The sequence below is a fragment of the Helianthus annuus genome, chromosome 10, assembly GCF_002127325.2.
Source record: "Helianthus annuus cultivar XRQ/B chromosome 10, HanXRQr2.0-SUNRISE, whole genome shotgun sequence".
In the NCBI taxonomy this organism is placed as follows: Eukaryota; Viridiplantae; Streptophyta; class Magnoliopsida; order Asterales; family Asteraceae; genus Helianthus; species Helianthus annuus.
Genome location: NC_035442.2, coordinates 120,348,003 through 120,374,354, shown reverse-complemented (window position 1 = coordinate 120,374,354; position 26,352 = coordinate 120,348,003). Strand labels below are relative to the sequence as shown.

The 26,352-nt window shown below is 39.5% G+C and overlaps 2 long non-coding RNA genes across 4 annotated transcripts; both read left to right on the top strand.

The window, feature by feature from the left end:
- Nucleotides 1-3,757: 3,757 nt before the first annotated feature.
- On the top strand, nucleotides 3,758-6,449 carry LOC110881502. Of its 2 annotated transcripts, none has more exons than XR_002559760.1 (3): nucleotides 3,758-3,893; nucleotides 5,091-5,162; nucleotides 6,305-6,449. It is a non-coding gene; the product is annotated as an uncharacterized LOC110881502 (long non-coding RNA). The 2 variants fall into 2 exon arrangements; XR_002559759.1 differs by having other exon boundaries at nucleotides 5,086-5,162.
- Nucleotides 6,450-9,266: 2,817 nt separating this feature from the next.
- Nucleotides 9,267-17,253, top strand: LOC110881503. Of its 2 annotated transcripts, none has more exons than XR_002559761.1 (3): nucleotides 9,267-9,408; nucleotides 10,585-10,656; nucleotides 17,219-17,253. It is a non-coding gene; the product is annotated as an uncharacterized LOC110881503 (long non-coding RNA). The 2 variants fall into 2 exon arrangements; XR_002559762.1 differs by lacking the exon at nucleotides 17,219-17,253 and adding an exon at nucleotides 16,693-16,726.
- Nucleotides 17,254-26,352: the final 9,099 nt, after the last annotated feature.

Sequence of the window (26,352 nt, the reverse complement as noted above, 5' to 3'; positions counted from 1 at the left end):
CTCTTTCTTCTTTCTCACCTGCTTTTTCTTCTTTCTTTTCTTCCTTGTTCTCTTCGGACCATGGGTCTGTCAGTGGTTCAATCAGGGTACCTGAACTTTCTCCCAACAATAGTTCACCAGCCACAGCAGTAACCACTGCTTCAGTCACCTCATCCACTGTTTCAATCAGGGTACCTGAACTTCCTCTTCAGTTTCAACCCCCTCCTGTATTGACTCTAATGCCATCAAACAAAATTCATTATGATAAGAATCATTGGAAGCATAGAGTGCAAAATTTTCATCACTAAGGTCTTCAGGCATACTGCTCCAGTCAACAAACCCTTGAGTGAAAAAACTTTGTTGATCTGGAGTAGTGGTTTGAGGTGCAGGCTGCACTTGTGCCTGAGGGATAGGGGTTTGAACATATTGGATCTGTGGAATAGTAGTTTGGACATAGTGCACTGGCACAGGGGCAGCAGCATAGTGAGCAGTGTTCACTTGAGCTGCTGGGGCATATTGGGTATAGTGCAAAGTGCCTTGATTTTGAGGTCTAGGATTTGAGCTAGGATGAGTGATTATGGGACCAGTAGTTTGACTCCTACACTCCCTAGCGAAGTGTCCCAACCTATTACACTTGTAGCACTTGATTTTCGATTTATCCAACCCAACCCTTAGATTCCCATGCAAACCTGGGAATTTTCGCCCTGTTCTTTTGTAAAATTTGCTAGTTCTAACACTTAGCAAGGCCAGTTGGTGCAGAATGTCCATTTCCTCTAAGTCAGTGGGATCAAAATGCTGTAGATCATTGAGTTCAAAGCTTAGATTGTCTGACATCTGGTTTTCGTTTGCAGTGAATGCAAAACTTGCAGTGTGAGGATCAGGGTTGTTAAAATTTGCACCAGCAGTTATGTCAATGAAGTGATCATAACCCTGATCCTTAGCACTACTCCTAGATTCTTCTTGACCCAGAAGAGCAGTGTTACCGAATGTATAATCATCAATGGCTTTTCCTGACTCTTGTAACTTCCTTTTCTGGTTCAACTCCCTTTCGTAGGTCAGGAGTCGACCGTGGAGTTGGGTCAAGTTCAGATCCTTGAACTCAGGTGAATTTCGGGTAACAAAAGCTATGGTGTCCCATTTTCTGGCAGTGACCTGAGGAACCTGCTATTTTGAGTTGAGTTTGAAAAAGTGGTATTAACAAGCCTCAGTTCACTGATGAGACAACTGAAACGCTCAAATTATTGCGTCAGTGATTCACCTCTAACATGACAAAATGTTTCATACTGTTGGTTCAGGATTTCCCTATTGTTTTCTATGACTTCTTCGGTTCCCCCAAACTGTTCCTTAAGCACGTCCCATAACTCTTTGGCACTGTTACAGTGTAACAGTCCAGCATATATTTCATTGGGCAGCGCTGATGCTATGATGCTAAACGCTTTAGCATCTAGTTCGATCTTTTGATAGTCGGTTTCGGTATAATTTTCAACTGGTTTTGGAACGAACTTTTTAGCATCTTCAGTGCTTGGCACTGTGGGAACATGGGGACCAAAGACGACAGACCTCCAACAACCTGTGCTTTGTTGAGCGAGGATGTGACCCATCCTCCTCTGCCAGATGTTGTACTCATTTCTTTTTAGCATAGGTGGTTTAAAAAGCGAGCCGATGTTGTTTTTATCATCCTGAGATTGTGACGTCATTCTTGTTGTTTTACAGACACTGAGAAATCAACTTTAATGGTGATTAATCCTTGCTCTGTTTTTCAACAAACGAACAAACGATCAGTATCAACTATTATGAGCTGAACTATTTACATCAAAATGAGTGTTAAATCAAATTTGACTGTCCAGGCTCTGATACCAATTATTGGATCTGAGTTTGATTCTGATTGTATTTTGTGTTTGTAATTAAAATGAAAATGGATGAGTGTGAAGCGGAATTATGATGAAAACAAACTTTGCATACAATCAAACGAGAGTAATACTTTGATCAAACATCTTTTCACAATGAATCGGAAGATTGAATTTATTTCATTAACGATTACAATGATTGATGAATGAATGCAAACTCCCCCTCAGCCAGAGCTCAGTTGTTTGTTCGTGCAAAGAAGACGATGATGCAAAAGAGCTAATAGAACAGTACAAAGTACTGATCTATTTATAGGCACTTGCAAACTACTGAGCATCTTAGCTGATGTCACCATGAAAGTGACATCTAACCTCCTAACAAACTCTAACCTCTGATCTAAACAAACACTGCTATGTTAACTACTGCTATTACATTACATTACAAAACAGACTATTGATCAGCTGCTGCAACCTTCCACTGCTGTGAACCCAGCAGTACTTGTCCGGATCAGCAGTGCTTGAATCAAAGCAGTAGATTGAATCAGCAGGGCTTTAGTCTTTCATCAGGTCTTTACTTGAGCAGCAGTTGTAGGTCAGCATTTTGCAAGATCAGCAGATAGGAGGTCAGCAGATGTTGAAATCACTTTCAAGGGGAGAGATTTGTATGTAATCATCTGCTTATTCTGGATCCACTGCTCTGATCCAGTTTTGGCTTTAATTATTTGTTCCTCTGATAGGGTTCAATCCCAACAAATGTAAACTGATTGTGAATCCATGCATAACTATAGGACGTGATTGATTACTTACGAGCATATAATATAACATACCGAGCAAATCAAGGTGAGTTCACACTCTTCCAAGGCATGGGATTCCCAAGGGTTGGGAATGGGTAAATGAACTAAACGGTAAATACAACCATCCTCCGTGGGTAGGATGCCAAGTATACACACTGGACCAAACCTCTATCATGAAGTCCCTTATTATATCGACTTAATCGTCGGGGCCTATGGCGAGCGGGTCATTAGTTAATAACGCTATTAGGTTTAACAAACCTCACACCGTGTCGTTCGAACGGGCATCTACTAATGGACTATGGGCAAAGGGTCGATGCTGATAGACATTGACTTAGGGCACCTCTTACATTTTCGTAGCAGTCGATACACACGGTCTAGTAACACATGGGAAGCCCCCACTAATCTTCGCACACATGTCTGGGAGACCGCGATACGAATTAATACGATACATGGTTTACAAAACGAGCATACGATTCATGAAACGAATACTATAACTAAACAACCAACTATGAACTCGCTCAACTTTGTTGTTGACTCGTTGTTACATGCCTTGCAGGTCGTTAGGTACTCATGGGGCTTGCACAGGGAGGCGCGGTCGTTGTGGGACATGGCAGTGTGTGCCATGCTAAAAACACATTACTTTATTTCTTACTTAATACTTACATTGGGTTTTACAATTACGCTTCCGCTAAACACTTAACTACGTTTTTGATTTGAAACACCTTTCATATTGTATGGTTGAATTTTACTTATTACTTGTTATGTTTAATATGATTGGTGGCTTGATCCTGGTCAGTCACGCCTCCAAGCGGTGATACTCCGCGTGTGGATTTTGGGGGTGTTGTTTCATCGGGTTGGTTCGGGGTGTAACAGTTTAAGGTTTTTAACTTTTAAACAGATTACATGTTATATCACCAAACATATAAATGCAACAATCACATAAATAGTTAACGTGCAATTAATGCGGAAGTAGAATCTTGGAAACTCGAGTTGTCACATTATCCCCAACTTGAAAGAAATTTCGTCCCGAAATTTAGCATGCGGTTACTGAGGAAGCTAGTTAAGTTGTGTAGTTTACTGGTTTTCCTGGGGTGTCACGTCAACCTCACACACTTAGTGTGTGTGCGTGGTGGAATTGACCAGGAGAAAGAGCAGAGGGGTGTAAACCCTAGCTCTCAAGAACAACAACACAAATTCAGCTCAATCAAAGCCAAAATCGAATGGAAAGCATTGCATGGATGAAGATTTATCACTATCTAATCCTAACAAACATATGGTATGTTGTAATTTTGAAGTTGATGATTTTTGTATGAAGTGGCTTATGATCAATCCACGAAATTTAGTGAAATTAAGCATGAATATATGTTAGAATTATCATGTGGAAGGCGAATTATACAAGATTTGATGTTAATTGATGTTTGAAGATGAAACCCACTTGGGTTAGTAAAAGTGGCGACATGGGTATGTCACCCATGTCCAATCTTTGTTTAAATTCTTGATATATTATGTTATATGTGATTAATCCTTGCTAGTTAGGTCGAACATGGTATGTAATTAGTTGGATATGTTGTATTGTTGATGATTGAAAGGAAGAGCTAGGAAGAAAAAGTATGAAAATACTTGTACATTAAGCTTAAAAATTTGTATGCGCGCCAAGTGTTTGATGAAATGACTAGGTGAAGTTAGAAGGTGAAATTTGTATGCAAGAATTTGGTAGTTAGGTATAGAATGTTATAATGAGGTGTTTGATAGTGAAATTAGCATGAGATATATGTTTTCATGGAATACGTGTGGGTATTAGTTAACGAGATGATTTTGGTAAAAAGTATGTTTTAGGAGTTTGTACTCTATACTTGAATGATGTGGTGCACCTCATGTGTCAGACTAGTTGTCAATGGTAATCTAGAAATGGATGTACACTAAATGTGTAGCTTGTGGGTTTATTAGTAAAGAATGACATTGAGATTATGTTAAAGTACTAACTTTGAATGTGGTTGAAATTGTAGGATGATGAAAGCGTTAGTTGTAATGAATTGTTTATACATGTGTATGGTGTAATTAATTGATCGAGTGATTGAATACGTTCTAAAACATGATTATGAAATATATATGGTATCGATATTATGGCCTACTATATCAATATGGACATAAGTTACTAAGTTGGGAGTTTGTATGCTTGATCGTTGACTTTCTGAAAAGTCAACGAATAAGTTAATAGCATGGTTAGATTTACGAATATGAATGAAAGATTATGAGGAATCATATGATATATGTTAGACTAATTATGTGTTATGTATAATGAGGAATTAGATTTCATAGATGTGGAACAATGTGATTGCCGATTCGTGTCTTGTGCATGTTGATGAATAATCGATTAAGAAAAGTCAATGTAACTATGAATTTAAAATGGATGTTGATATGGAATGAACATATATACTAACAATGTCATGGGAATGATGGCATGAAAGGATAGGTATCGCATGAGCATGGAAGGCAAATGGGTCAAGATGAGGCAAGGAAGCGGTTACGAACACGGATGCACAAGGTAAGTGAGTTCCGAACCTCACTTCTTAGTATATAATTAAAGTCTATTTATGAAGTTAGGAGTCTTGTAGGAATGAATGATAAGGTATGTAAATGGAAAGGAAAGTCGTAATAAGTTGTTAATAGTTCACAAGGTAACGAAAAGTGCATGGCGAAATCAAACGGGTCGAACATATATGCTGATTTGGGCGCTAGCATAACTTACGGTAGCCAGCATAAGTTACAGTAGGTGCTGAAGCCATTTTCCAGCGTAAGGCAGTAAGTTGTCACTGTAAGGAATTCATGGCCACCGTAAGCTACGATAGCTAGCTACCGTAGCTTACAGTGGAGGTCAGATACAAAATAAAAGGTTTATGCAATTCTTCGTTTTTCTTCAAATTCGGACCCCGTGAACCCATTCCAAGCCTCGTTAAGTTTTTATAATGTTCCTCAACCCTACCAAATGGCTTGGTAAGTTACGGGTGAGTACGGAACTCATTCTTAAGATCCGAAACATACCTGAAAGACATTTAAAAAGCGTTTATGATGTGTGAGCGAGTATGCGGGGTAATGAATTAAGTAAATGGGTATGTATGTATAGATTTAACTTCATTCCAATAGGCTTAAACTTATAATAATCATGAGTAGGAGTGAGTATGTATATATGATTGTTCGTACATGTCTTATTACATGGAGGTTTGTAATTAGGATACGTCAGTAATTCATAGGGAATTATGTAAGTGGTATGTAAGAGTTAGTATGTATGTATGAATGTATTTATGTATTTATGTAGGTATATATGTACGTAAGTATGTTTGCATGTATGTATGTGGGTATGAGATGTTATACGCGGGTAGGCACTTATACATGAAGTAGGATTTATTGTGCATGAATGAATGGAATCTTGTGTATGTGTTTGTATAGCTTAAATAAGTTGAGTATTATGTTACTAATTCGGTGTCTTGAGTATGAAATGAGAATGCCGGTACTCTATTAATGTCCTTATCAAGGTTAAGGAATTGGAATGCACGAATGTACACAGAAAGCTTATTCGTTAGGATTAGTATGGGAAGAAGGAATGCAGACTGGTCATTGATTACATATGTTTAGTTTAGGAATGGCGTCACCAAATCTAATCAATGCAGGTGTATGTGGTGAATGCAGGTTGCGCGGACTTAGCATCGTCACAATGAATAGAAGGATTGAAGATCGAGTCAAGAGCAAGGATTGTACGGAAGAATAGCCACGTAGTTTTAATTATGTAATGTTTTAACATGTGGAAGTAAATGTAAAATTTCCTTTTATCAAATGTTTAATCTTTTGAAATTGGGTCTTCATGTATGTATTGTGTTTAAATTATAAAGAAATTTTAAGGCTTGAATTTCCGCTGCGTCGATATTTAAGTTATTATCTGTTAGGGTGTTAAAAGTTGGTATCAGAGCCCTGGTTTGAGGGAAATCAAGTATGAGGAGGTAAATACTTGAACTCAAACCTGTGTGCTCTTGTGACAAGGAACCCGTACAATCCAAGACTCGATCAAGATCTAAGGGTAGAAGCAAAGGTAAGTATGTACTTAAGTATGTATTTGGAGAAAACTAATAGTATGTTATGTGTAAGGTAAGCATAATTGCTTGGAGAGGATGATTCGTGAATGCGGTCTAGGACCGGCACCAAGGCATGTAATAAGACAAATTGACCCAGGTACGTAAATTTAACATGTGAGTGCATGTAATAGTAAAACCTATTAAGTGAACGAAAATTTTAAATGAAGCATAGTGATGGAATAGTAATGAAGTTTTGAAATGTTACACGTGCCGAAACCTAATTCTTCGGACATAAGGCGATGATTACATGAAGGCACGAAACTAGTATGTGGATTACGTACCTGGCCAGTAGGCAAGAAATATATGACGTTCGTGAGACCGTGATAATTGTTACAGGTATGTCCGAAAGGATTGAGTATTAGGTGGACGTGTGGGTGAGAATTATAAGACTCTCAAGAAAATTTAAAGCACCTCATATAAATGGAATGTATGAATGATATGTTTGAACCCGCGAGACGGATTCAAACATAGAAGTAAGGGAATGTACGAATGATGTGTTTGAACCCGCGAGACGGATTCAAACATAAAAGTAATGGAATGTATGAATGATATTTTAGAATCCGCAAGGCGGATTCGAAAAATGAAAGGAATGAAAGATATGAATGATATGTGGGAATCCGAGAGACGGATTCAAAACATAGGAAGGAATGAAAAGTAGAATGAAAAGTTTGAATCCGTAAGAAAGACGGATCAAACAAGTAAGAATGAATGATAATAATGAAAAGTCCGAATTCATAAGTAAGTACGGACCAAGTAAGTAAATATTCTCTAAAGCGGATATTATCCAAGTTCTGATTTCAACTTTTACATATATAAATATATTTATGCAAATACGTAGTATGAAAGAATGGTTGAAGGAACAAATGAGTCATACAGATCAAATGGTGAACGTCATTCGAAACCAGTATTTAACGTTTTGAACTGTCAAGTCCTATACTTACAGATGAGCACAATGTATGGTCATGCAATGTTACAAATTGGGAAGGAATGACCGTCGCAAGGTATGGATAACGAGTTAATGATTTTGACTCACGCCAGGTATGTATTAACGATTATGCTTTCGGTAGGAGCTTATGGCTCGTCTAGAGAAGGGTGTGTCAGAATTGGGTAGTAGATAAAATGTAGCTAAGAATGTATTACAGTTGGATTTCCGAAAAGTTAAATAAAGTTAAGTTGTTAATTATTAAGCAAGTAATATTCAACTAGCATGAAGTATTTGATTCATTAAGTAAGTAAATACCGATGAAAGCTATTGTAGTAGCAAGAAACCTTATTTGAAAGGAATAAGCTCCGAATAAGTCACATGTGAGATGAGTTAGTAATCGACCTATGAGAGTCATAACGAATGATGGGTTAGGATTCAGGTGAATGACTCATGTAAGTAGAGATGAAAGAAAACTTTCACAAGAAAAGCTTAGGAAATGTCTTACAAGTATGCTTGATTTTGTAGGAGTACAAACGTGTATTTCAATATGTACATGATTAGAAGTACTTGGTTGGCAAAATAATTAACGAAATGAAAGTATTGTATGTAAGGATTTGGTAAGTGTGATATGTTATAGTGTACATGCAAGAAAGTTATGAAAGAATGGTGGATGCTTAAAAACGCCGGATGGAATAAGCACTTGAAGGGAACGTATTAGTGGCAAGTACCGTCAGAAAATGCAAACTTTGATGTTGGGTTAGTTGGCCATGTTAATCTGAACGAGACAATTGTTGAAAGGATGCGCCTAGGCGGAAGCTCAAAAAAATGAACGGATGCGATCAATCTAGGTATTGCATGAACTCATGAAGGAACAAAATGATTCGGGTCACAAACCGTTGGTTTATCTAACGAGATCAAGGTTAGTAAAATGTTTAGCTAGCAATTATGAATTAGAAAGTGATTATATAAATCGATTTATCTTTATTAACAAATGTATGAATACGTTATGCCTAATTAGAAAGACATAAACAAGCCGTAAAACTAAAGTTTGTACGACCAATAGCGACGATTGTGCTAGGATCTAGCATTATAAAGTGGATATAACACTAATAAGAGCTCTGTAACAGATTCCAATTTACATGTAGTTATGAAAGAAGTTTACTTAATTTAAGAACGTAGGGATGATGTGTATAATTACGTTTATGCATGAATAAAACGTTTGCCAAGATCCCGGATGCGTTTATGCTGTAGTAAGTATTGTGGATGAACAACTGAAAAAGGTAAGAGTAGAATTGGTCTAGTTGGAATGAGAAATGTTTCGGGGACGAAACCTCCTTTAAGGAGGGTAGACTTGTAACGCCCCAAAAACCGAAATGTCAAATTCCCTAGTATGTTTCCATGATATATGGTATAAAGCGGTTTTACTAACCTTTATTAAATAATCCATTTAAAAATAGATAAAGTATAAGTTTTGTAGTAGGAATTTAGTTGTGACAAAAAGAGAAGCAAAGCAAACATGAGGGACTAATTGAGTGAATGGGTTAAGTTTATAAAAGAAATTAAAAACCTCATACACTTAGTGTGTGTGCGTGGTGGGATCGACCAGGAGAAAGAGCAGAGGGGTGTAAACCCTAGCTCTCAAGAACAACAACACAAATTCAGCCCAATCAAAGACAAAATCGAATGGAAAGCATTGCAGGGATGAATATTTCTCACTATCTAATCCTAACAAACATATGGTAAGTTGTAATTTTGAATTTGATGATTTTTGGATGAAGTGGCTTATGATCAATCCACGAAATTTAGTAAAATTAAGCATGAATATATGTTAGAATTATCATATGGAAGGTGAATTATACAAGATTTGATGTTAATTGATGTTTAAAGATGAAACCCACTTGGGTTAGTAAAAGCGGCGACATGGGTATGTCACCCATGTCCAATCTTTGTTTAAATTCTTGATATATTATGTTGTATGTGATTAATCCTTGCTAGTTAGGTAGAACATGGTATGTAATTAGTTGGATATGTTGTATTATTGATGATTGAAAGGAAGAGCTAGGAATAAAAAGTATGAAAATACTTGTACATTAAGCTTAAAAATTTGTATGCGCGCCAAGTGTTTGATGAAATGACTAGCTGAAGTTAGAAGGTGAAATTTGTATGCAAGAATTTGGTAGTTAGGTATAGAATGTGATAATGAGGTGTTTGATAGTGAAATTAGCATGAGATATATGTTTTCATGGAATACGTGTGGGTATTAGTTAACGAGATGATTTTGGTAAAAAGTATGTTTTAGGAGTTTGTACTCTATACTTGAATGGCGTGGTGCACCTCATGTGTCGGACTAGTTGTCAATGGTAATCTAGAAATGGATGTACACTAAATGTGTAGCTTCTGGGTTTATTAGTAAAGAATGACACTGAGATTATGTTAAAGTACTAACTTTGAATGTGGTTGAAATTGTAGGATGATGAAAGCGTTAGTTGTAATGAATTGTTTATACATGTGTATGGTGTAATTAATTGATCGAGTGATTGAATGCGTTCTAAAACATGATTATGAAATATATATGGTATCAATATGGACATAAGTTACTAAGTTGGGAGTTTGTATGCTTGATCGTTGACTTTCTAAAAAGTTAACGAATAAGTTAATAGCATGGTTAGATTTACGAATATGAATGAAAGATTATGAGGAATCATGTGATATAAGTTAGACTAATTATGTGCTATGTATAGTGAGGAATAAGATTTCATAGATGTGGAACAATGTGATTGCCGATTCGTGTCTTATGCATGTTGATGAATAATCCATTAAGAAAAGTCAATGTAACTATGAATTTAAAATGGATGTTGATATGGAATGAACATATATACTAACAATGTCGTGGGATTGATGGCATGAAAGGATAGGTATCGCATGAGCATGGAAGGCAAATGGGTCAAGATGAGGCAAGGAAGCGGTTACGAACACGGATGCACAAGGTAAGTGAGTTTCGAACCTCACTTCTTAGTATATAATTAAAGTCTATTTATGAAGGTTAGGAGTCTTGTAGGAATGAATGAGAAGGTAAGTAAATGGAAAGGAAAGTCGTAATAAGTTGTTAATAGTTCACAAGGTAACGAAAAGTGCATGGCGAAATCAAACAGGTCGAACATATATGCATGAATCGTGTAACGGTAATGTAATTTATAAAGTTTAAGGACCTCAAGGTATGGATTTTTAGTTATTTAGGTAGGGAAATGTTTTATGAACAATTAGAAACAAGTTTCAAGTGAAACGGATGCAAAACGAGCAAGTTATGCGAGTTTTGGTATTAAATTGGAAAGCTGATCTGGGCGCTAGCATAACTTACGGTAGCCAGCATAAGTTACGGTAGGTGCTGAAGCCATTTTTCCACCGTAAGGCAGTAAGTTGTCACCGTAAGGATTTCATGGCCACCGTATGCTACGGTAGCTAACGTAGATTACGGTGGAGGTCAGATACAAAATAAAAAGTTTATGCAATTCTTCGTTTTTCTTCAAATTCGGACCCCGTGAACCCATTCCTAGCCTCGTTAAGTTTTTATAATGTTCCTCAACCCTACCAAATGGCTTGGTAAGTTACGGGTGAGTACGGAACTCATTCTTAAGATCCGAAACATATCCGAAAGACATTTAAAAAGCGTTTATGATGTGTGAGCGAGTATGCGGGGTAATGAATTAAGAAAGTGGGTATGTATGTATAGATTTAACTTCATTCCAATAGGCTTAAACTTATAATAATCATGAGTAGGAGTGAGTATGTATATAAGTTTGTTCGTACATGTCTTATTACATGGAAGTTTGTAACTAGGATACATCTGTAATTCGTAGGGAATTATGTAAGTGGTATGTAAGAGTTAGTATGTATGTATGAATGTATTTATGTATTTATGTAAGTATATATGTACGTAAGTATGTTTGCATGTATGTATGTGGGTATGAGATGTGTATAAACATACGCGGGTAGGTACTTATACATGAAGTAGGATTTATTGTGCATGAATGAACGGAATCTTGTGTATGTGTTTGTATAGCTTAAATAAGTTGAGTATTAAGTTACTAATTCGGTGTCTTGAGTATGAAATGAGAATGAGAATGCAGGTACTCTATTGTCACACCCCAACCGATGGCGGAAACATCGGGGCGCGACACTGAGCGAAACAGATTGTTCAAGAGAATTCCATAACAATTAATATTACCGAATATTTAACGTTAAGTCCCATACCAAAACATATTCAGTAAAATAATTATTACAGACATATTATCTCAAAAACAAATGAAACTGTCTCGACAACTCAGATTTATTTTTTTTATATATATAAACCCACAACAATATCATTCCACACGAAAAAGGGCAATTACAAAGCAATGGCAGGTAGTCGGGCAACAACTACAAAGCAAGGAAAATGTCTCGAAAACTCAAATTTAAATTGTTTGTTTGTTTCTAAACTCCCTCCTACTTGATTCCACAAAAGCAGGTAATGCACAACAATTCCTAGCAGGCATCCTAAACACCTGTCACATACGTTAAAATAAAGGTTAATACACATAGTGTAAAGGTGAGCATACAAATTTGATAATAGTATATAGAGTTCAAAATAGTCTACGCATAACCAGCATGTAACATGTATAAAGTGAAGGCTAGTAGGTTATCGACAGAGAAATATGCACAGACGTGACTGGGAGTTGTAGAATGTGCAACACATATCCCCACTGGGACACGTGAAGTAAAGCCCTTAACAACCCATGTCCATGACAGGTGCTGAGTCCAAACTATAATACTATCGTTGCTGAGGTGTCAGGCAACAATCACTGTGTTAACATAACATACAAGCATTCATCGAATAACACGTAGCATGTAGTAATGGTTAGCGTATAAATAGTGTTGCGTTGTGTGTTGATTGTGTAACAACCATTAAAAATTTCTATTTCTTATGACTTATTATCCAAAAGGAAACCCTAATTAAGACCCCCAAGTAATCCTGCATAACCCCTAAAATTTTCAGAACAATCAGAATTAGGATCAGGGCCCCTAAAACTCAGGGGGGGGGGTATTCCCTACTTGACAATTATCCTCATAACTCGTTGTAAGAATCAAATTTCTTCGATCCATCGACTCACACAAGCTAGTTGGACACGTGGCTACCCTATGGTAGAGTGAGAACCGTCGCGTCACGCGACGCGCCCCTATGTGACCCCTCGCGTCACGCGAAGGTCCCAAATTTTCAGTATAAATAGGGGAGTTTGGCAATTGATTTCTGGCGTTGGTTCGAAGTTCAAATTTGTTTCCTACACTGTGTTATTCACTTTCTTGTTCAAAACACACACACAACACAAAATTCTGCTACGATACAAGGTATTAACTCGATCGCTGCTACGATTCAATGTTCGATCGATTGAAACTATCCGATGAATGTTTAAGTGCTGCTCAAATTGGGTTTATACTTTTTCATTCGTTGTGATTCCGACAGGATGTTTGAGTGTTGCCCGAACTCGGGCTATACTCTGTCATTCGTCGCGAATCCGCTGGATGTTTAAGTATTGCACTTTGTCATTTGTCGTGAGGGTTTAAATCTCGTGAGCTATCGTAAATGTTGTATTAGTTACTGACCTAGTTCGTGTGCATTATTGTTTAAATTAGGTTATCAGGCTTATCAGTAGGCTAAACTCTACCCCATACACTTACAATCAAAGTAGATGCTAATTCTCAGAAGAATTTGAATCAAGAAGCTTGTTAAATCAATACTGCATGCTTATAAAGTGAATCATTCTCTTTTTACCAAACTTGCTTTCAAAATCATGTTTGTTTTCAAAGTTATAATTACAGGGATTAAGTCTTTGTAATCTTCAATTACTGCTGGTCTGTGGGGTTTTGTATACATTACTTGATAATCTTCACCATTGGACATCGGGTTAGCCAATGGGTGATATGACCATAGTCACCGAAACGAGTCGAGTGACAAATACCGATTTGGGGTAATTGGTTGATATATATAAACATTGTAATTGCTCTTAATACTGTAAATTATAACACCGTTTTCTAGTTATACTTTGCAGTGATTAAGTCTTTGCCAATCTTAAAGAAGCAAATGTAAAAACTCTTAATACTGTGAATTATAACAAATATATTTTTATTCAAAAATGGATGAACTCACTCAGTATTTCCTACTGACAAAACCTTTTTAAAACACGTTTCAGGTAATTACAGTAGATTGGAGTAAGAGTTGGATATGACACCAACAAGACTTACAGAAGTGGCTCATTTTATCAATTAAATTAAATTAAGAATTTTCATTTCATGTAATCGGGTATATCCCATATTAAAGCTACCTTTGTAAAACATGGGTTTATCCCATCTATTTAATAAATAAAATCCGGTGTTTCTAAACTCTGATATTTTTCCTAACTCACGGTCCTGATGAAATTTCTGCTGCAATGTTTTTCTAAATAACCACCGGTACCACTTGGTTGTTCGCGGCTCCCGATTCCGTCCAGGGTGGGGTCGGGGGTCGTGACAGAAGGTGGTATCAGAGCCACTGATTTAAGCCAATAGGTGTTGTGATAATAATACCTAAGCCTAAATAAAAGAGTTAGGAAATTGCTATTAACTGGTAGCACACATGATAGCATTTAGACTTGAACCTAAGAAAAGATGCCTTAGTATAAGCTTCGAGATAAGCTAAATACTTGTGTAAATAAAGTGCGATGGGTTTGGTATGTCGTAAGGATAATAACAAGAACGTTGCAAGTATAATAAATAAGAAATAACACTTGACCACTGTTATTTCTTATTTATTAGTACTACTTTGTTCTAGAACATGATCCGTCATGAGAAGCCTAATTTGCTTAGTCCTTGTTGAAAGTCATAATGCACTTTCTAAATCATGATTTAAGAAAAATACTATTTATGGGAATACAAATTTCTTTTCCGGCAAGACTGGGTATGGTGTAGCAGACTCTCCAGTTTATCCAGATATACTGAGGTTACCTCTCCGGCTAGAACCGGGTAAGCAGGTATATAATATGTCAAACCAGTGACAAGATTTCCCTAAATAGTATCATGACCTGATATCTGACTAGTTTTTAGAAATATGAATCTATTAAATACATTAACCTTATGAAGGGCATGTATATTACAGCATGTGAAATATATGATTATATAGATATGTATATCTATAAGGAAATCCAAAAACTATAAGGATTGACAATTTGGAATAACGCACAAGCATATGTGTCAATAATAAATCTAGATTCCTTTATCAAGAATCTCTTACATATATCAATATCAAACATTATTTCGTTTGATCATCTACCTCGTAACTCGAGCGACAATAATAACAATGGAAATCCATTACGTTGGGACACCATCAAAAGTACAAGAATGTGACAACTCGAGTTTCAAGGTCTCTATCTGATTTAACTTCGTATTCATTTGCTAAGCATGTTTATAATTGTTGAGGTGCAATATAAATGTATAACTGTGATATGTATTATGTGTGTACATATTATACATATTTAGATTGTCTAATTATTTTAAAGCATGGGTCTACACCTAACTAACCTAGCCGAAAACCCCACCATATGAAATCACCCTCATCGAAAACACCATCACTGATGAAAACACATATGTGTTTTCGTCCATGTGAGGCAACGAAAACCGGAAGTGGGCTTTGGCCCAATGATGGCCTGTATTGATCATCCGAGTCCAATTCATCGACTGAAGTACCATTGTTCTGCTTAGGTTAGTAATCGATTACTTATGATTATTTGATCGAAATCACTGGTTTATCTGATATCATGAATGAACAGTTAGCACGTAGTGATTATGTATGTATTGATCCGTGTGATAAGAATGCATATGACCCGATATAAAAATCTGTTGCGTGATGAATGCGGTTATGTGGATTAGATTGTTTGATATTATGTGCTGAATATTGGTGACTTGCTAGAAGGGTTATGTCATGTGAATAAAGCTGCAACCCACCTCACGTTTTAGGTTAAACAACAACATATAAACATTGACTATTGTCAGACATGGATGATTCGTTTTGATAAGGGTATTGAAGCTTCATGTAATTTTGTGTCAAGTGATAATGTGATCAGAAGTCAAGGGTATCACTTCATATTAATTATTTGTCAGGTAGCATGATAAAGTGATTATCATTTGCATGAGAGGTCCAATGAGATGTTGATAAAAGAATCATGTTGTCGGCCATTATATTCTTGTTTACACATGCATTGTTAGGAATTAATTGATTAAACATATGTGTACATGTAAATCAGACTCGATTGAATGTTGGATTGAATTGTGTAATAAGGATCTCTCATAATTAACTATGTCGGTCATGGTTGTCATACTGGAATAATGATTGACGTTTGAACGATCCTATGTTGCAAGAAATATAACTGTGATATGATTACTTGAATTGTTCATAGTTGCTGTTGATGATGATGCCTCCGACGAAAACCCTTACTCTACGAAATCCCCATATCCAACGAAATCACCAAAGTGATTTCGGCCCAGAGATTGTTCTCGGCCCAAAAAGGGATTTCGGCTATAGGTGATTTCGCCATTACAGGATTTCGTTGAAGTGTCATGCATAGTTTACTTTATTGGTTAAGTAACTATGTTAGTTATTTAACTCTGTTAGTTGTAACTCTGTTAATGGTACAAACTTTGTTAAGTCATTAACCTTGTTAAGTTGTTAACTCTTGTTAGATTACCTGATTATGACAAACATGATTACACTGTTAAGTTTATAACATTACTAGTTTAGTAACTCTGTTAACTCTGTTAACTCGGTTAAGTTATATAACCCTGTTAGAATGATAACTCTGTTGATACGTTAATTCTGTGGTACATTAACTCTGTTAAACCTGTTAATTGATTTAACTGCTTACGTGATACATGACGTTAATTGCTAAGCACTTTATGACATAGATTTCATGTGAAACATTTCGAACTCGAAACTGATTATGTATACGTGCGTACTTTAGGACGTGACTGATTAACTGTGAGCACATACTTAGCATACCGAGCAAACCAAGGTGAGTTCACACAGCCAAGGCATGGGGTTCCCAGGGTGGGAATGGGATTGGATGATTTATTCGTGCATACTTAGTTAGTGGAACTTAATTATATGGTCCTCAGGGTGAGGATGGTAAATGATGAGATACGGCTAGACTAGTATACCAATTGAACTGATCTTCGCATACACGCCAAGGGTTGGCCGCGATATTATGACTAATCATTCGCACACATGCCTTGGGAAGGCCGCGAACTATACACACTAAAACTTCGCAAGTAATGCCAGGGTGGCCGCGATACAAATATAAATAGTCTAGGATATTTGGGAGTATTTCCCCAAATCTTCGCATACATGCCGAGAGGGCCCGCGATGGAAACTAATACGATACATGACTTAATGAACGAACACAAGGCTTACTATACTATTACAATTACTGAACTATTAACTGTGAACTCGCTCAACTAGTTGTTGACTCTCTGCTGCATGCCTTGCAGGACCTTAGGTACATATGGAGCTTGCACAGGGAGGAGCAAGTCGTTGTGGGACATGGATCGGGGATGCCATGCTAAATATTTAAACATTTGAACTTATGATTTACATTGGGTTTACATACTTATGCTTCCGCTACTCAGATTATGTTTTGTTGGAACACCAATTGTATTGTGATGGATTACATTTATTTTACTTCTTACTTATATGTTCAATATGATTGGTGGCTTGATCCTGGTCAGTCACGCCTCCAAGCGGTGGTACTCCGCGTGTGGATTTTTGGGGTGTGACAGATTGGTATCAGAGCCATTGGTTATAGAGAACTAGGTTTTAATATGGGAAAACATTTTATTAAAACCAGACTATAACCAGAACAGTGCTCTCAACGATCCACAACGACGCTTCGCTCCACGTGCAAGACTCGACATCCTGGGTAATAAGGTTTATGTCTATTACCTGCTTGCTAGAATTTCATAGAACTTTGCTCGTAGTATGCTTAGATACACATGACACTATTACATGAGAATACCTATGTGCTTACACTCTTCTGTCATCGCACTACTCGCGAACCATTCACACTTATGCTACTTTTACTACTCGATCATGTTTGGACGTGTTAACATGACTCAAGCCCAGTTGACGGCTCTCATTAACGAACAAGTTGCTGCGGCGCTTGCAGCCGCACAAGCAGGAGGTATAACCTGCTATTCCAAATCTATCCTAAGATGTTAGAATCCTACTCTCGTGACCCAACTCTTGCGCTTAACCTTGACCTATTTTCCTCGCACAACGGGTCAGAACGCACAGCAACCTATCTGCACATTCAATAACTTCATGGACTGTCGTCCAGGCACATTCAGTGGCACAGAAGGAGCGGTTGGACTCCTCCATTGGGTTGAGAAGCTCGAGTCGGTATTCGAGATGTGTGAATGCCCTGAGGCTCGCAGGGTGAAGTACTCCACTGGCACATTAGAAGGAATCGCGCTAACCTGGTGGAACGTGCAAGTTCAGATTTTATGGTTGGCAGCTGCTAACGCCACACCTTGGAACGATTTCAAGGAACTCATCAAACGAGAATACTGCACGCGTGATGACATCCACAAGTTGGAAGTGGAGCTTTATCATCTGAAAATGACGGGGTCAGAATTTGAAGCTTATACGAAACGGTCGAACGAACTGGCCATCTTGTGTCCAACCATGGTGGACCCTCCAATCAAACGCATCGAATTGTACCTCAAGGGTCTAGCATCAGAGATTCAGAGCCATGTGACATCGGCTCACCTCGACAACATCCAAGACATTCAGCGTTTTGCTCATCGCCTCACGGATTAGGCAGTGGAACAGAACAGGCAGCCTAGTTGTATCAGCGCTACTACTACCGCTACCACTTCTGCTACTCCCGCTACTCCTAGTGACAACTAGCGAAAATGGGATGGGTATTCAAGCAAGGGTTCCGCTACCGTTCAATCTCAAGCGCAGCAGCAGCGCAAGAATAGTGATCACCAGAGCCCAGGTCAGCCAACTTCTGGTGGTCAGGGGCAGGGTGGATATCGGGGAATTCACCCACTGTGTAACAAATGCAACAGACACCATAGTGGTTACTGCAACGAGGGACATTCCCAGAGGTGTCTCAAGATGGGCCATGAAGCTAAGGATTTAGGAGCCCACGGCCTGCAGATCAGAATCGCCAGCAGCAACAGCAAGTAGAAATCCTATGCAAAGAAAAGATTGTTCGCATTCCTCGTTCTGGTCAAGAACCTCTCGAAGTTCAAGGCGACAAGAGTGGTGCTGTGGTTGGCATCATCTCTTTCTTGAAGGCTCATAAGTGTTTGCGTAAGGGCCACACCGCCATTCTGGCACTTGTCACCGATGCATCTGCAAAGGGAAAGAAATTGGAGGATATTCCAGTTGTACGTGATTTTCCTCAAGTGTTTCCTGAAGATTTACCTGGTCTACCGCCTCATCGTCAGGTCGAGTTTCAAGTCGAGCTAGCTCCAGGAGCAGCACCTATAGCTCGCGCGCCGTATCGATTAGCTCCAACTGAACTGGAGGAACTGTCAAAGCAACTACAAGAGCTCTTGGATAAGGGCTTCATTCGTCCAAGCTCTTCGCCTTGGGGAGCTCCAGTACTATTCGTGAAAAAGAAGGATGGCACTTTCAGAATGTGCATAGAATACCGCGAATTGAACAAGGTCACAGTGAAGAACCGCTATCCTCTTCCTCGTATTGACGACTTATTCGACCAGTTGCAAAGGTCGAGTTACTATTCCAAGATTGATCTAAGGTCAGGGTATCATCAGCTGAGAGTCCACGAGGAGGACGTCTCCAAAACTGCACTCAGAACTCGCTACGGTCACAATGAGTTTCTTGTTATGCCATTCAGGTTAACGAACGCGCCTGCCGTATTTATGGATCTGATGAACAGGGTGTGCAAGCCGTATCTAGACAAGTTTGTAATTGTCTTTATTGACGACATTCTGATCTACTCCAAGAGTCAGGAGGAACACGAGCAGCACTTACGTCTCATCTTGGAACTTCTTCGAAAGGAACAACTGTACGCCAAGTTTTCAAAATGCGACTTCTGGCTTCGTGAAGTCCACTTCTTAGGCCATGTGGTGAACAGGGATGGGATTCATGTTGATCCATCCAAGGTAGATTCGATCAGGAACTGGCCTGCACCGCGTACGCCAACGGAAATACGCCAATTCTTGGGTTTGGCGGGGTATTACAGACGATTCATCAAGGACTTTTCAAAGATCGCTCAGCCGCTTACATTACTGACACAGAAGGGTGTCACCTACCGTTGGGGTAATACTCAGGAAACCGCTTTTCAGTACCTAAAGGATAGGCTTTGCAGCGCGCCTATTCTCTCTTTGCCGGAGGGCACGGATGACTTCGTGGGTTATTGTGACGCATCGATACAGGGTCTTAGGTGTGTATTGATGCAGCGGGATAAAGTTATAGCTTACGCTTCTCGTCAACTCAAGGTTCATGAACGGAACTATACGACGCACGATTTAGAGCTGGGAGCTGTTGTTTTTCGCGCTTAAGATATGGCGACACTACCTGTACGGTACCTAGTGCACTATCTACACCGATCACAGGAGTCTCGAGCATATCTTCAAGCAGAAGGAATTGAATATGCGTCAATGACGATGGGTCGAGTTACTTAATGATTATGAATGCGCCATCAAGTACCATCCAGGCAAAGCCAATGTTGTGGCTGACGCACTCAGTCGAAAAGACACTCTACCTAGGCGTGTACGAGCTTTGCAGCTCACTATTCAGTCTGATCTTCCCGCACAGATACGAAATGCTCAGGTGGAAGCATTGAAACCAGAAAACGTCAGGGCTGAAGCCTTACGTGGCTCAAGGCAACGATTAGAACAGAAGGAAGACGGTGCCTACTAGGTAACAGGGCGTATTTGGGTCCCACTTTATGGCGACTTGCGTGAGCTAGTGATGGATGAAGCTCACAAATCGCGCTACTCGGTACATCCAGGGTCGGATAAAATGTACCACGATCTTAGAACTACGTATTGGTGGCCTAGCATGAAGGCCCACATCGCTACCTATGTCAGCAAGTGCTTGACCTGTGCAAAAGTCAAGGCAGAATATCAGAAACCAGCAGGTCTACTCCAGCAACCAAAGATACCACAGTGGAAATGGGAGGAAATTTCCATGGATTTTGTTACAAGCCTACCTAGATCCCAGCGTGGGAACGATACTATTTGGGTGATCGTGGATCGACTCACCAAGTCTGCTCATTTCCTGGCAATCAAAGAAACAGACAAGTTTTCCATACTAGCAGACATATACTTGAAAGAAGTAGTCTCAAGGCACGGGGTGCCCACCTCTATCATTTCGGATCGCGATGCACGATTCACATCAGAACTATGGCAAGCAATACACAAGGCTTTTGGCTCTCGGTTAGATATGAGCACGACTTATCACCCTCAGACGGATGGGCAGTCTGAGCGCACGATTCAAACTCTAGAAGACATGCTTCGGGCATGTGTTATCGATTTCGGCATCAGCTGGGAAAAGCATCTCCCTTTGGTGGAGTTCTCATACAATAACAGTTATCACACCAGCATACAAGCCGCTCCATTTGAGGCATTGTACGGGCGTAAATGTCGGTCACCTCTCTGTTGGGCAGAGGTGGGGGATAGTCAGATCACGGGTCCAGAACTTATAGTGGACACCACGGACAAGATTGCACAAATACGACAACGCATGGCGGCAGCTCGTGACCGTCAGAAAAGCTACGCGGATAAGCGTAGGAAACCGTTGGAATTTCAGGTCGGGGACCGGGTTTTACTAAAAGTCTCACCCTGGAAGGGTGTGGTTCGTTTTGGCAAACGGGGCAAACTAAATCCGCGGTATGTCGGACCGTTCGAGATCATTGAGAAAACAGGCAAAGTGGCTTACAAGCTAAATCTACCAGCTGAACTCGGTGCAGTTCACAATGTTTTCCATGTGTCGAATCTGAAGAAGTGCTTATCAGATGAGACCCTCATAGTTCCTTTTAAGGAACTCACTATCGATGAGCGGTTGCAGTTCGTCGAGGAACCAGTTGAAATCACGGACCGGGATGTCAAGGTCCTCAAGAACACTAGAATACCTCTTGTACGAGTTCGTTGGAACTCCCGTCGTGGCCCTGAATACACCTGGGAACGAGAAGATCAAATGGAACTCAAGTATCCCCAGTTATTCGGAAACGTTGCAACCACTACTGAGGCTGAAGCTACCATGGAATTTCGGGACGAAATTCCAGATCAAGGGGGGGAGGATGTGACACCCCAGGAAAAACCATGCTACTTAACTAGCTTCCTCAGTGAGTACGTGCTAAATTTCGGGACGAAATTTCTTTCAAGTTAGGGATAATGTGACAACTCGAGTTTCAAGGTCTCTATCTGATTTAACTTCGTATTCATTTGCTAAGCATGTTTATAATTGTTGAGAGGCAATATAAATGTATAACTGTGATATGTATTATGTGTGTACATATTATACATATTTAGATTGTCTAATTATTTTAAAGCATGGGTCTACACCTAACTAACCTAGCCGAAAACCCCACCATATGAAATCACCCTCATCGAAAACACCATCACTGATGAAAACACATATGTGTTTTCGTCCATGTGAGGCAACGAAAACCGGAAGTGGGCTTTGGCCCAATGATGGCCTGTTCTAGTATGTTATCACCCAACTTTTACGTAAACTATTATTTGGCAAACCCTAGACATCTTCTTCTCTCTCGCTATCTTGTGAAACCCTACGGCAGTTTTGATCATCCGAGTCCAATTCATCGATTGAAGTACCACTGTTCTGCTTAGGTTAGTAATCGATTACTTATGATTATTTGATCGAAATCACTGGTTTATCTGATATCATGAATGAACAGTTAGCACGTAGTGATTATGTATGTATTGATCCGTGTGATAAGAATGCATATGACCCGATATAAAAATCTGTTGCGTGATGAATGCGGTTATGTGGATTAGATTGTTTGATATTATGTGTTGAATATTGGTGACTTGCTAGAAGGGTTATGTCATGTGAATAAAGCTGCAACCCACCTCACGTTTTAGGTTAAACAACAGCATATAAACATTGACTATTGTCAGACATGGATGATTCGTTTTGATAAGGGTATTGAAGCTTCATGTAATTTTGTGTCAAGTGATAATGTGATCAGAAGTCAAGGGTATCACTTCATATTAATTATTTGTCAGGTAGCATGATAAAGTGATTATCATTTGCATGAGAGGTCCAATGAGATGTTGATAAAAGAATCATGTTGTCGGCCATTATATTCTTGTTTACACATGCATTGTTAGGAATTAATTGATTAAACATATGTGTACATGTAAATCAGACTCGATTGAATGTTGGATTGAATTGTGTGATAAGGATCTCTCATAATTAACTATGTCGGTCATGGTTGTCATACTGGAATAATGATTGATGTTTGAACGATCCTATGTTGCAAGAAATATAACTGTGATATGATTACTTGAATTGTTCATAGTTGCTGTTGATGATGATGCCTCCGACGAAAACCCTTACTCTACGAAATCCCCATATCCAACGAAATCACCAAAGTGATTTCGGCCCAGAGATTGTTCTCGGCCCAAAAAGGGATTTCGGCTATAGGTGATTTCGCCATTACAGGATTTCGTTGAAGTGTCATGCATAGTTTACGTTATTGGTTAAGTAACTATGTTAGTTATTTAACTCTGTTAGTTGTAACTCTGTTAATGGTACAAACTTTGTTAAGTCATTAACCTTGTTAAGTTGTTAACTCTTGTTAGATTACTTGATTATGACAAACATGATTACACTGTTAAGTTTATAACATTACTAGTTTAGTAACTCTGTTAACTCGGTTAAGTTATATAACCCTGTTAGAATGATAACTCTGTTGATACGTTAATTCTGTGGTACATTAACTCTGTTAAACCTGTTAATTGATTTAACTGCTTACGTGATACATGACGTTAATTGATAAGCACTTTATGACATAGATTTCATGTGAAACATTTCGAACTCGAAACTGATTATGTATACGTGCATACTTTAGGACGTGACTGATTAACTGTGAGCACATACTTAGCCTACTGAGCAAACCAAGGTGAGTTCACACAGCCAAGGCATGGGGTTCCCAGGGTGGGAATGGGATTGGATGATTTATTCGTGCATACTTAGTTAATGGAACTTAATTATATGGTCCTCAGGGTGAGGATGGTAAATGATGAGATACGGCTAGACTAGTATACCAATTGAACTGATCTTCGCATACACGCCAAGGGTTGGCCGCGATATTATGACTAATCATTCGCACACATGCCTTGGGAAGGCCGCGAACTATACATACTAAAACTTCGCAAGTAATGCCAGGGTGGCCGCGATACAAATATACATAGTGTAGGATATTTGGGAGTATTTCCCCAAATCTTCGTATACATGCCGAGAGGGCCCGCGATGGAAACTAATACGATACATGACTTAATGAACGAACACAAGGCTTACTATACTATTACAATTACTGAACTATTAACTGTGAACTCGCTCAACTAGTTGTTGACTCTCTGTTGCATGCCTTGCAGGACCTTAGGTACATATGGAGCTTGCACAGGGAGGAGCAAGTCATTGTGGGACATGGATCGGGGATGCCATGCTAAATATTTAAACATTGGAACTTATGATTTACATTGGGTTTACATACTTATGCTTCCGCTACTCAGATTATGTTTTGTTGGAACACCAATTGTATTGTGATGGATTACATTTATTTTACTTCTTACTTATATGTTCAATATGATTGGTGGCTTGATCCTGGTCAGTCACGCCTCCAAGCGGTGGTACTCCGCGTGTGGATTTTTGGGGTGTGACAGATTGGTATCAGAGCCATTGGTTATAGAGAACTAGGTTTTAATATGGGAAAACGTTTTATTAAAACCAGACTATAACTAGAACAGTGCTCTCAACGATCCACAACGACGCTTCGCTCCACATGCAAGACTCGACATCCTGGGTAATAAGGTTTATGTCTATTACTTGCTTGCTAGAATTTCATAGAACTTTGCTCGTAGTATGCTTAGATACACATGACACTATTACATGAGAATACCTATGTGCTTACACTCTTCTGTCATCGCACTACTTGCGAACCATTCACACTTATGCTACTTTTACTACTCGATCATGTTTGGACGTGTTAACATGACTCAAGCCCAGTTGACGGCTCTCATTAACGAACAAGTTGCTGCGGCGCTTGCAGCCGCACAAGCAGGAGGTGTAACCTGCTATTCCAAACCTATCCTAGGATGTTAGAATCCTACTCTCGTGACCCAACTCTCGCGATTAACCTTGACCTATTTTCCTCGCACAACGGGTCAGAACGCACAGCAACCTATCTGCACATTCAACAACTTCATGGACTGTCGTCCAGGCACATTCAGTGGCACAGAAGGAGCGGTGGGACTCCTCCATTGGGTTGAGAAGCTCGAGTCGGTATTCGAGATGTGTGAATGCCCTGAGGCTCGCAGGGTGAAGTACTCCACTGGCACATTAGAAGGAATCGCGCTAACCTGGTGGAACGCGCAAGTTCAGATCTTAGGGTTGGCAGCTGCTAACGCCACACCTTGGAACGATTTCAAGGAACTTATCAAACGGGAATACTGCACGCGTGATGACATCCACAAGTTGGAAGTGGAGCTTTATCATCTGAAAATGACGGGGTCAGAATTTAAAGCTTATACGAAACGGTCGAACGAACTGGCCATCTTGTGTCCAACCATGGTGGACCCTCCAATCAAACGCATCGAATTGTACCTCAAGGGTCTAGCATCAGAGATTCAGAGCCATGTGACATCGGCTCACCTCGACAACATCCAAGACATTCAGCGTTTTGCTCATCGCCTCACGGATCAGGCAGTGGAACAGAACAGGCAGCCTAGTTGTATCAGCGCTACTACTACCGCTACCACTTCTGCTACTCCCGCTACTCCTAGTGACAACTAGCGAAAATGGGATGGGTATTCCAGCAAGGGTTCCGCTACCGTTCAATCTCAAGCGCATCAGCAGCGCAAGAATAGTGATCACCAGAGCCCAGGTCAGCCAACTTCTGGTGGTCAGGGGCAGGGTGGATATCGGGGAATTCACCCACTGTGTAACAAATGCAACAGACACCATAGTGGTTAGTGCAACGAGGGACATTCCCAGAGGTGTCTCAAGATGGGCCATGAAGCTAAGGATTTAGGAGCCCACGGCCTGCAGATCAGAATCGCCAGCAGCAACAGCAAGTAGAAATCCTATGCAAAGAAAAGATTGTTCGCATTCCTCGTTCTGGTCAAGAACCTATCGCAGTTCAAGGCGACAAGAGTGGTGCTGTGGTTGGCATCATCTCTTTCTTGAAGGCTCAGAAGTGTTTGCGTAAGGGCCACACCGCCATTCTGGCACTTGTCACCGATGCATCTGCAAAGGGAAAGAAATTGGAGGATATTCCAGTTGTACGTGATTTTCCTCAAGTGTTTCCTGAAGATTTACCTGGTCTACCGCCTCATCGTCAGGTCGAGTTTCAAGTCGAGCTAGCTCCAGGAGCAGCGCCTATAGCTCGCGCGCCGTATCG